The following is a 12,333-nucleotide window of genomic DNA, read 5'->3' as shown; positions in this document are numbered from 1 at the left end:
CAGGGCTTTCTATATGCATGGCTATTCAAATTTTACTTTTGAAAACTTCATTCTTATGTAATATGCTAGGATCAACCCCACCATATTTTACTCTCTACTCGGAGAATTGAGAGTCTCCAAATGGATATGCATTAGTTTGGGTAGTGGCTGATTGTCATGTGAAAGAGGGATGGCTGTTCTGTTTATTGATTACCAGATGGTAAACCATGAGGCTGATGATGGCACAAAGATTGAGGATCTTCCTGTCACTCAGGTTTCTGGAAGCTGCTGCACGAACTGGTCACTTTTTTTCTTTCTTATTTTAGCATCAGCCTTATTGTTAGATGGAGATTTGTCCCAGATTTTGGCAGTAGTATGACTCTCAGTCTATGTTTTCAGTCATGTGGGGAATTTTATTGTTTTCTCTATTTTCATGGAAAGCTGGGAGACACTATGTAGTGGTTGTTAGCCAAGTGTTATTTTAAACAAAAAACCTTGGGCATATTGTGGTTTAGAACAGCAGTTGGCAACCTTTAAAGGGCTAGATAGCAAGTGCTCTGGCCCTTCAGGGTTCTTTGATCTTTACTTGAACTGCTTCACTGTAGTAAGAAAGATATGCAAAGAAATGAGTGTGTCTGTGTGTTCCATAAAATATCATTGACCTAAACAGGAGGATAATAGAAGCTATATTTTGTCATACTGATACCCTCTGTTTTTTGTTATTGTTTAATTTATTCTGCTTTTTCCTTGCATTTTATTTTATTTTTTATTGTGAAAATACCATACAGAGGGGTTACAATCGGTGGGCCCTCCATTTTTTAAAGGATGGTAACCCACAGGGTTTATACTCATCCCTTGTGACCTAAGCATCAGCAAAGGGATTGTCTTTTTCTTTCAAGTCTTAGGAAAACTCTTTAACTCTCCCATGTGTTCGCATCAGAGGCATCTTAACATTAGCCAGTGTTTCCTTCACGCGTATAGACATACTGGTGACTAGGGTTGCTTCCTATAGATGGTATTATTCAATCTCAAAGTTATAAAGTCCTTACATTTAAGTTATTAAATGACCACAGACTAGATCAGAGAAGCCACAAGCCTGAGCTAGATGTTTCTGCAGACTTAATGTGCAAATTCTCACTTGGCAATTGGAGACCTGGGTCCTGCCATCTGGAAACAGTGCTTCCCTGTTCCTAGGCTACTTTTCTCTCAGTGGTGTGCAGATGAAACTCTTGGTTTCTCAGCTCTCGCCTTGGCAGCCTTCATATTGGCTAAGACCTGGACAGACCCAGAGTCTTTTGTCTGTTCAGTGGCTGGCAGTAGGAGAAACATATCTCTGATATGTTCAATGTTGTTCATGGAGCTGGGTTGGCATATCCAGTTCCATTGTCCTTTCTCCCATGTGAAACTTCATTAAAGCTAACATCTCAAATCTGGGGGCTACTGAAGCCATCAATCCTGTGAACCAAAGGAACTCTGAAGTCTCCCAATCACTCTGTTGGATTTCTTATCCGTGCTGAAGAAAATTATGGTCAGCAGATAGTAGAAGGCTTCCCACGGGTCCCACCATAGAATTCTCCAATTCTCTGCTTGCTCTTTGGTGTGCTGGTTGCTGCTTTTTTTTTTTGTCAGTAGTGGGGCTTGAACTCTGGGCTTGAGCGCTGTCCCTGTGCTCTTCAGCTCAAGGCCAGTGCTCTACCACTTGAGCCATAGTGACACTTCCGGTTTTCTAGTGTTTTTTTTGAGATAAGAGTCTCACGGACTTCCTTTGCACTGTGATCCTTAGATCTCAGTCTCCTGAGTAGCTAGGATTACAGGCTTGAGCCATTGGCGCTTTTGTTCATTCATTTAAGACAGTCTCCCTATTGTACACAAGATGGTCTTTAACTCCTAGCTCAGATGGTTGTTCCATGTCAGCCTCTTGAGTCACTGGAACTTACAGGTCTATACCTCCTTGCCCAGCTGGTAATACTTTTCAGATGAAGGTTTTACAAGGGACTGAGAAATTCTTAGAGAGGCTAGTGTTTTGGAATTCTCTCTGAGCTGTGATATCTTGAAGGAATAGATGGAAAAGGGAATGGCAGCTAAGATTTCCTGGCTTTGTGTAGTGGTCAGACAGTTTAGTTGACTGTGAAAAATTACTGTACTAGTTTACCTAAATATGAGCAGTAGGGGTGGGAAGAGAGAACCTGTGGAAATGAATAAGTGGCACTGTATGATGGCAGTGAACTCTTTCCCCTAGTCCTGCCCTGGGTAAAAGATGTGCATAGCAGAGGTGTTAGTATAATTTTGCTGCCTTTGAGATTGCACAGCCCCACCTCCCCCTCTACACTGAAGCTTTGAAATGTATTCCTCTTTATGTGCATGTGGAGAGGAATGGATCTACACTGCAAGTGGGATTATTTGCTCATCTGTATCTGCTCACTCAGTCCAAAGAGGTTTTTGAAGGAGAGGAGATGAAATTTCATCGTGGCTTCAGAGGTGCCTTGCTGGATGAAGAGACTATAGTAGGCCAGGTGGGAGTCAAGATAGGTGAGGAAAGCTTGGGAGTAGATGAGGGTAAAAATGAGGGCACCTTGACATGTGATCATGGCACTGCAGGATTGATACCCTGTTAGCCTTTGGACCTTTGGGCCTGTTTTCTAGATTACATTTATTATACCCTCCAATTTTTTGTGTGTGCCAGTCCTGAGGCTTAACTCCGGGCCTGAGCACTGTCTCTGAGTTTTTGTGCTCAAGGCTAATGTTCTACCACTTGAGCAATAGCTTTTGGTTTTTTGATAATTAATTGGAGATTGTTTCACAGACTTCCCTACATTGGCTGGTTTTTAATCAACATCCTCAGATCTCATCCTCCTGAGTAGCTAGGAATGCAGGTGTGAGCCACCAGCATCTGGCCATATACCCTCCAATTTTTTAAGCTCCAGGAGCTTTTCATTGTTTCATCAACTGTGCACATATAACCAGGTAGAGAAGTCCACAAGGAATTGATGATCATGTTTCACTGTTATTTGCCCTTTGGTCCTTCTTCTTATAAGCGCTTTTCTTTTAATGTTATTGGACATTGACTCTGATCACATGCAATCCAAGTGTGTATAAATAAACACAGCATCATTTATCCTCCTTCCGTGGTTCCTTTAAATAGAAAAAAGTGCTAAATATCTCTCCACAACCTATTTGTCCACAGTTGTCCCACCTGTAGTTGTAAAAACAGATTGTATGTAACTTGATCTGAAATCCTTCTTGAACTACATCTCATTCAAAGAAATCCTAGGAAAGAATATCTATTGCTATTGTCCATGGTCTCCAAAAGGTGAGGACCCCAACTGGCTTACAGGCAACTGGGAGGGGTCTTCAGCAAACTGAGGACATTTGGGAAATTGTAAAGAGGCAAATCTTGTCAACAAGATACCAGCTCCTTCAATTAAAGCTAGGAGAATGCCTCCTATTGCTGCTGACCTAACCATGGCCACCAGTCTGTTTCTGGTGGGCAGGATGGCTCCTGTTAAGGCACCACTAAGTGATGGAGTTCCAGAGATCTTCTTTTCCTCTGACTTGAACCATAATACAGTCAATCATGGGGAAGAGACCACCTCAAATTTCAAAGCTACCTCTCAACTAGGAAGCCCTGGTTTTAATAGCTGTCAAACTCCCTCATATTCTGTGGTTCACTACCACAGGAGAATTTCGAAAACCTTTGCTAGCTTGGAAGATGCCGCCACCTATGGTACCCATTGTAAAGGCCCTACCACAGTCATTCACAATTCTCCAAGGGCACGGCTTTTGGGCATTCTCCTCTATCTTGACTCCAGACACAGGTCTACCCTCTCATTTTTAAACAGTAGGATTTTTCCTAGAGAGCCTCAGCTGTCTGGGTTTGCCCTGAGGTTGTAAATGGGACTCAGATTGAATCTGTTCTTAATGTTGGAATAGTTTACATCTCAGTACCCCTCTTCTCAATGTTCATCAGATCAGTTACTGTGGATACTGATAAATTCTGAACTAAGATTTGGCTTGTGTCATGTGATATTTTCAAAAGTTTCACCATTGAGGAAGTTGCTTTGTTGGTTAGGTTTGGGGTTTGGACTTACTGCTGAGTAATATGTTTGGAAGGTTACCTTGGGACTATGCAGCCTCAGTTTGTGTCAAGGGAGAGAAAGCAATACATGATAATTCTGCAGATTGCCACTTGTCAGGATCCTACATTGCATTCATCTATATTCTTTCCTTAAGGCATGGCGAAGTAGGAAGTTTTCAAGTCAATTACAGGATTTTCTTCCATTTCAACTGCACAGAGAAAGCTACCTTCCTCCTCACATATATGCAAGTCTCCCAAATGTGCTTGAAGAAAGTTTGTGGAGGAGGACTGCTCATACTTATTTATTTTCTTCATCCTGGGCTGCTGTGCTTTCTGTAGACAAGTCTTTGGATGTGTATCATTTCCAGATAAAAGGAAGGGTAGAGACTAATATAACTATTTCCATTCTGAGAACCATGGCAAACTGTACTCAGCAGAAGAATGGGGACACATCTTTTGGGGTCTGTTTTTGTCAGGCCACCCAATCCTAATGAAAGCCAAGGGAGCAATCTTCTATGCTATATATTGGGCAAGAGCAATTCCACACAAAGAGCAATAGAACATCACAGAAAAGGTTTGGGCATGGTATATAGGAGCTGTGCAATTGATAATGATGAAGTAGAAGTCATTTGTTTTTATTACAAAGATAGACTGCTTATGGAAAAGGGGAAAAAATCAAACATTACAGAAAGCAATAAAGGCAACAATAAAACTGGCTGATGATTCTAGTTAAGATGTTAGTATAATTTCTCATTAGTTTCATTTTTCAGAAATAGTATGATTATTCTGTATATGCTACCTTGGCATATTTTAAAAGTTAATAGACCATAATTGTTTTCCCCATCTTAATAAATATTCTTTTAAATCTTATTTCAAATGACAGTAGAGATATTGCTTGACTTGGATTAATACAGTATAATGTGCTGAAACAATGCCCTGATCATTCAATATCTTGTTTATTGGCTACATGTATTTTGAAGGTTATCTAGTAATGTACCAGAAGTAGGTGGCCCTGGCGCTCCTTGTGCTTGTTACTTGCTTTATGATCTCAAGTGAGGCTAAAAGCTTCAACCTCTACTTCATTTGAAAAGGAGTCTATTAATAGTAACTATTTCCTTGAATGGTTGTGACAGTGAGATGAGATGACCCATGTAAATCTCATAGCATGGAAGCTGACATATATGCTAAGCACTTAGTGAGTGTGGATAATGAGTAGCATTATCCTTTTCTTCCTACTTCACCATCTCTGTATGTCACCATTACAAGTTCAGAATGAAATTGTTTTCATTCATTCACATAAGGAAATTTTCAGAATTAAGGTCATTTTTATATAGGTAAACTCTCACCACTTGAGTACCTGCTAGATAGAAGCTTTTGCCAACATCCTGAACTTTAAAAGGGGAAAGATATTCTCTGGAACCTCATTTGATCCAGAATAAGGAAGTAGGAAGCCACTGGCTAGAACCAGGAACTGTCTTTGTACTACTGTTACTCTTGTCTGATTTTTCTTACTTTTTCATTTTTTGTGTTTCAGCTTTTATTCTGAAATTTTTCAGATGTATAGAAAAGTAAACATGAAGACATATGATCTCACCTAGATTCAACATTTGTCTTTTCTTCTCTTTTTTTGTGCCAATATCAGGATGGTCTCCTGGTTTTTTTGTTCATGGCTTGGGCTCTACCACTTGAACAATGCTTCCATTCTGGCTTTTTGCTCATTAATTAGAGATGCAAACCCATTAACTTTTCTGTATAGGTTGACTTTTTGGGGGGGGGGTCTGGTTTCTGGTTGTGGGGCCTGAACTCTGGGTCTGGACACTGTCCCTCAGCTCTTCAGCTCAAGGCTAGCACGCTACCACTAGAACCACAGCGACACTTCTGGTTTTTTTTTTTTCCTGCTTATGTGGTGATGAGGAATCAAACCCAGGGCCTCGAGCATGCAAGGCAAGCGCTTTTCCACTGAACCACCTTCCCAACCCCAGGTTGACTTTTGAACCTCTATTTTCCAGATCTCAGTCGGATGAGAAACTAGGCTCATAGGTATGAGCTACATGGCTAGTTGTCATGCTTTCTGATCTGTGAGTTCTGAAGTGTAAAGTATAAATTGTATTTTTTATCATGTGACATGATTATGCTGTTACAAGAAAAGTATACTCTTAGGACATGAACTTAGAAACAACATCAGTGCAGAAAGATCCTGGACTCTAGGATGATAGAAGTTCAGCTATTTTATTTATAATACAAATTACAGAAAGTAAATCTTAGCATAACTGGCCAATGGGAAAAGAGTAGATTCTGATATGCATCAACATGATAATGGACAAATAGTATATTATATGTTCATAGGATTAAATATTATATAGCAATGAAAAACAGATGAAGAAGAACTGTATATATTAACATGGATCTTTAGAAGAAGCCATGATGGATAAAGAGTATAATTTATGGAAGATGCATTATGTATGTATTTACACTACCACACATTTAATGGGATAAACATAACACTATATATGGTTTATGAATACTTATAAATGCAATAAATGTATAAAATGTGAACAGAAAGGAAATATTTTTAGAATTGAGGTTCTTTCTGGTGGGGGTGGGGCAGATGAATACGATTCAGAAAGGGCTTCAACTGAGTCAATGTTAAAATTGATTAAAATAGGATGTGAAACACATGAGTACATATTATATTACTTTTTATATTTTTTCATCTGTTTGAAAATTTCAAGATAAAATGGACTAGGGTGAGAAAGCATTGTTTAGATGACTTAAAACAATATTCAGTGGATGTGAAAGCTAACATTGGGGACTGGGAGAATTTATTGTCTTGATTTTCATGTATATTTTGAATAGTATCATATACTAAAGTTTCTTTTATAGTATAAAGTTCTCTGAGTTTTTTTTTAAAGAAGCTGTTTTGTCATTATTTTAGAGATTACAACACACATACAAGTGAATTTTATTAAAATACAGCACATTTCTTCTATATCCATAAAAATCAATCCTATGTAAATAGTACTGAAAATCAACTAAAATGAGTTAAAATTTACAGAGTTGTTAGAGGGTTTCAATCAAAATACGAAAACTATACAGTAGAATAGCCAATTAACATTTAAAAGAAGTACAATATTTGAGTTCACTTTTTAAAAAGTGCTGCCTAAATATTGACTAAAAGAATGGAGCTGAACCCAACAGTTCTTTGAGTTTTAACATGCGTTTGGATTATATGACGAGCACCACATTTTATCACTTCTTAAAATTCCTCATACATATAGCCACATCCCGAAAACCTGGCATCCACATATCAGTTCTTCTTCTCTGAAGTTTTGTTATTCTGAGAATATAAATGGAACACTACTTCATGTGTCTTTTTGAGATTGGTTTTGTACATGCAGCATAATGCCTTTGAGATTCGTCCATGTGGTTAGATGAAGCAGTTGTCTAAACCTTTATGTTGCTAGTGATTTTCCATAGTATGTGTGTACCACAGTTGTATGTTCATTCATGAGAGGAAAGGACATATGGACTTATAGTTGTATTCCACATTTTAGCTATTATGAATGGAGTTACTGTACACATTTGTGTACAGTTTTGGGGGAAATACAATTTTTCATTCCAGGAGATAAACCTCCAGGAGTAGAAGACAATGCCAGATTCCTTTAAATTGCTCTTAGATTTTATACTTCCACTGAAAATGTATGAGAGTTCCAGTTTCTCTACAGCCTTCCTGGCCATTTCTAGTGTCACTATTTCATTTTAGCAATTCTATTGGTAGGTGAGGAATGACTTCTGATTGTGTTTTAGTTTGCATTCCTGCCCCACTTTTTGGTGGTGGTAGTGCTAGGAATTGAACACAGTGTTGTGTACATGTGGCAAGCACTGAGCTACAACCTTCGGTCCCATCTTTCTATTTTAAATTGATTTTTTTAATTGTTGAGTTTGAAGATTCAACTGTACACATTTTCTCTCGCTTTATTTATCTTTACAAGCATTTTTCAGATTCAGTTTTAAATTTTGATTGTTTATTGTATTTTTCTGTATGCATTTTTATGTTATGTCGAAGAATTGCTTTCCTAAGATTGAAGATTTTTCTCCTAAAATTTTATAGCTTTACATTTTTATTTAGATTTATGACAACCTTTATATAAGGTGTGAGGTTTAGCTTATGTGTGTACACTATATTACATATGGATATCTAATTTCTACAATATAATTTGCACTGTTGTCAAATGACCCTATCAGTGTTGGTTTGACTATAGTGTTCTGTTCCATTGAATGATGTGTCAATTCTTGGCCAAGACCACATTACTTTGCTCATTCTATCTTTACTGTAAGCATTAAAATCAGGTAATATGATTTTTTCATCTATCTTCTTTTAAAAATTACTTCAGCTACTCCTATTTCTTTGCCCTTCCATATACACTTTAGATTCAGTTTATCTCTGTAGACAAAATTAAATTTTTCTGAGTCTATAGATTATATTCATGAGAATTGATATCTTTATTTGAAGTTACATGTTCTTACTGACTAAGCCAACTGAACACAGTAGCCTATATAAAACTAAAATTACTTATAGGAAATATTTGTGAGAGTAGTAATGGCAGTTTTGTATTCTTCTATGTTATGATCAGTTAGGTATATCCCTAAGAGGTCGTAGAAGAAAAGCTGAGGAAAACAAAGTTGGTTATACTCACAGGGATCTAGAACTCTAAGCAGGGTTATATGGGAAAGACATCAAGATGGGAAGGACTGGAGGCAGAAGGGGAAGGTTTAGGCCACCATCCTTATTGAAGCTTCCATGAGAGAGAAGTAGGGCTGGGTAAAGAGTTCATACTTGTCTAGTTTGAATTATTTCCATAGGCTCTAAACTGAGGGAGATATTCCTAGTTACCTGGTATCTGGCTCTGAGATGACTAATGTAGAGGAGTATTGCCTTTTTAGTGTAAGCGTCAGGTGGAGGAAGCCTGGCTGTGGGCTGGTTAGTTTGCATATAAACATCACAACTCTGACTTAGCCCTTGCTATCTATGAGTAGCCCTTTGGGTAAGACCACACTTCTACAGTCTGAAAGGCTAGCAAGTCTACTTAAAGCCTTTTTCTCCCATCTCTGCCCCTCCCATCCCTTTCTTTCCCCTCCCCTTTCCCTTCTTCCTCTCTCCTTTTTAAGTTTGTCTCTCTGGCATGATTCCTTTGTTATGTTTTTTCTTTTGTTCCATTCATTCATTTTCCTTCTTCCCTCCTTCCCTTATTATCTGTGATCTTGGTTTTCATATGAAATGAAGATCATTGTAATAAAAAATGGTGAGAATTGAATGAGATGATACATTTGAATATCCTGCCCAGTGATTTGTATGTAGAAATGTTCATTATGTGTTAGATTTTTTTGAATGTGGTGGGGCTGGGGACTAGTTGATGCTAAGCAAACATTGTACCATTTGAGCCACACCCCTCAACCTTTTGTTAGGTCTTTTGTAATGACTAATATACAAGACCTCCTTGTGTATTAAAGACAGTCATTCTACCCTTTGGCATATATGGAGCTGGCATAAAATTGAATTTTGAGAACTCAGAAATAGGTTTGACTTTTCTTTTTTTGGGGGGGGGCAGTAACTAAGTTTGAATTCAGGGTCTTGTATTTGCTACGCTGTACCACTTGAGCTATATCTCCTGCCCTTTTTTGTCCAGGCTGGACAATAGCAATATCCCATAAATACAGAATTGTGATCCTGCTTTCTGAATAGCTGGGGTTGCAGGCATGAGTACTATGCATGGGCCAAGTGTTGCCTTTATGTAGGAATTTTCTTTTTCTTTTTCTTTTTGTGAGTCCTGGGGTTTGAACTCAGGGCCTGGACACTGTCCCTGAGCTTCTTTTTGCTCACAGCTAACATTCTACCACTTGATCCACACTGCCACTTCTAGCCTTTTCTGTTTATGTGGAATTGAACCCAGTGCTTCATGCATGCTAGCAAAGCACTCTACTACCAGCAAGGAATTTTCTTGTTTTTAATGTTGATATTGATTTTATCCTCTTTATCATTGCTATTGGACTATGAGAAAAGTGTCTTTTTTATAATATAGTTTGCTTCCTTTCTTATTAGAATTGTTTTTCGGAAAATTTCTTGCTTTGGCCAGGTGTCTTGGCCCTTGTTAATTATATTTTAGTTACATCCTTTTCCTGCTGCACTTTAAGACATCCTGTTAGACGCTCCTTAAATTTTAGTTATACTCTATTCATTAAACCACATCATTTTGCAGATTGTGAACCTGAGCTCAGCCAGTCAGAGCAGAGAGCAGGGCTTGCAGGGTTAGGGATAAAAAAAGGAGCAGCCTCCTTGCTCTGTGTGCTTGCTTGCCAGATTTTTAGCTGATGGTGCACCCTTCTGCAAAAGTAAACCTCACCTTGTTGAGCTCCTTTTGAGTTGATGTACTAATTCCTATGCAATACCTCAACATCCTGAGCTAGTTCTAACAGGATCAATTCCACCATCTGCAAGATGTAACTTTTCATACCCAAATATCTAATTGGCCTTGTGCAAATGCCAACATTCCTTTGAGGTTAATGGCAAAGTGTGGCACCAGAATCCAGCTTCACCTTGGATATCCATGTAATTATTTTTCTCTCCCAGGTTTACTGTTGATGCAGTCACTAGCATAGAGAAGGGCCCAGAGTCACGGTTAGGTTAGCCTCTACTTCACCCTATGCTTGCAATCCTTACTGGGTACACCCTTGAATGAACTTCCAGAAACTGTGCAGTAGCCTTAGGTAGCAGAGTGACATTCTTCGTTATGCCTTCTCATTACTTTCTTTTGTGTGTGTGGGTCCTGGGGCTTGAACTGTGGCGTGGGAGCTGTCCCTGCTCAAGGGTAGTGTTCTACCACTTGAGCCACAGCACCTTTTTCTGAGTTGTTTTAGTGGAAATAAGACTGGGACAGCCGGGCGCCGGTGCTCACACCTATAATCCTAGCTACTCAGGAGGCTGAGAGTATCATGGTTCAAAGCCAATCCGGGCAGGAAAGTCCGTGAGACTCTTATCTCCAATAAACCACTAGAAAACCAGAAGTGACACTGTAGCTCAAGTGATAGAGCGCTTGCCTTGAGCTGAAGAGCACTGGGACATTGCTCAAGCCCAGAGTTCAAGCCCCATGACCGACCAAAAAAAAACACAAAAAACCAAAAGACTGGGACAGGGAATTCAGGAGGAGGTGGGGAGAACCTTCAATTAAAAGGATCAGGAAAAGATCATCAGTGTTTTGCTATCTGAGGACAAGGAGAGTGACTCAGCTACAAGGCAGAAGGAGGGATGTAAGAGTTTGAGGTCTGGAATCTGCTAAGATTGGGGAAGATCTTGGATATTTTGTGATAATTACTTTTTTGAACTAGATTTCCTTATCAACAAAGTGAGAAGAGTCTTTCTACCTGTTTTGAATGATTTCTGTAAAAATTAATTGAGCTAGTTCATATGAAGCAGTTAATTAGATAATGTCCTTGAATATATTAAGTACACAGTATCACCATTTTAGAGGCCTTGGTGATAAAGAAGAGCTGGAACAAACACACTGGGGAATATCAAATGCAGCCTTGGGGCTTCTGGGCTGTTCTCTGAGGGTCTTTGTATAATGTCTTAGTCTTACAAAAGAGGACTATATCGCCTGCCTTCTTAATCAGGGCATGTCCTTTTCTGCTTGGACTTCTGTGTATCAGAGAGTTGAAGAGGGAGGGAAGGAGAGAGAGCGAAAGAGAGAGAGAGAGAAAGAGAGAGAGAACATTATGTGAGGCAACATGTCTTCAGTATTGTATATCATGTGAGAGGCACGTTGACTTTGTCCTAAACCATCAAACCAGCTTTTCTTCAGCTGGAACAAAACTATCATTCTTTCTGTCTCCATCAATAATAAAGACCAATTTGCCTTGAATGATGAAGAAAGCTGCTTAAATCCCTCCTCTAATTTCTCAGAAGTAGACTGTGTTCCTGAGTGAATAGCTCTTGACTTATGATGGGTTTTTAGTAGTCTGATATTGGATCTAGGAAACAGTATCACTATGTAATGATCTTCACTTTCTTCTCCCTCACCCCATGCTGGGAATGGAACTCAGGACCTTATGTATGTTAGGCAAGTTCTCTACCACTGAACCATGTCTTAAGCTTTCTTTTGCTTTTACGCTACAGAACCCATTATATAAAACAGATCCAAGAAAGCCTGGAGGGGTGCCAGATGGCCCTATCACCAGCAGCAATTCTTGCTGGCATATCTGGCCTGTGGGGAAACTAGGTTCAC

The 12,333-nt window shown here is 39.0% G+C and overlaps 1 protein-coding gene and 1 pseudogene across 4 annotated transcripts in view; one reads left to right on the top strand and one right to left on the bottom strand.

Annotated features, from left to right (window-relative positions):
- Positions 1 to 12,333, top strand: part of Tmem164 (transmembrane protein 164) — a 181,752-nt gene that overhangs the window by 90,205 nt on the left and 79,214 nt on the right. The window lies entirely within an intron of this gene.
- LOC138839255 (mitochondrial import inner membrane translocase subunit Tim17-A pseudogene) lies at positions 3,267 to 3,771 on the bottom strand (annotated as a pseudogene).

This window comes from Dipodomys merriami, unplaced genomic scaffold (assembly GCF_024711535.1).
Source record: "Dipodomys merriami isolate MVZ:Mamm:240054 unplaced genomic scaffold, mDipMer1.0.p SCAF_3, whole genome shotgun sequence".
Lineage (NCBI taxonomy): Eukaryota > Metazoa > Chordata > Mammalia > Rodentia > Heteromyidae > Dipodomys > Dipodomys merriami.
This window is presented reverse-complemented; position numbering and strand designations above follow the sequence as displayed.